The following is a 325-nucleotide window of genomic DNA, read 5'->3' as shown; positions in this document are numbered from 1 at the left end:
TAAGAAAATGGAGGGGAATATGTGGTATTCATCAACTTGCAGACATTGTATTATGTCAATTTTCCTATTTATTTTTTAACTAAGAGGACAATAAAAACAATTTACAAACACATATGAAATATTATGTCACATCAGTAATTAAAAAGGACTTCTTATTGCTATATAAATTAAGGGTAAAATATCCTTTTACCCGTACCCATTTATTGCTTTTGTTAAAAACACTAGTGTAATAATAATTGGGTATCCTTGCGGCAGTATATTGGATAGATATTATCCCTTAGTGGGTTGGATTCACAACCCTTAACTTTCTTGGATTTTATGATAT

The sequence above is a fragment of the Octopus bimaculoides genome, chromosome 29 (genome assembly GCF_001194135.2).
Source record: "Octopus bimaculoides isolate UCB-OBI-ISO-001 chromosome 29, ASM119413v2, whole genome shotgun sequence".
Lineage (NCBI taxonomy): Eukaryota > Metazoa > Mollusca > Cephalopoda > Octopoda > Octopodidae > Octopus > Octopus bimaculoides.
Note: the sequence above shows the minus strand (reverse complement) of the source record.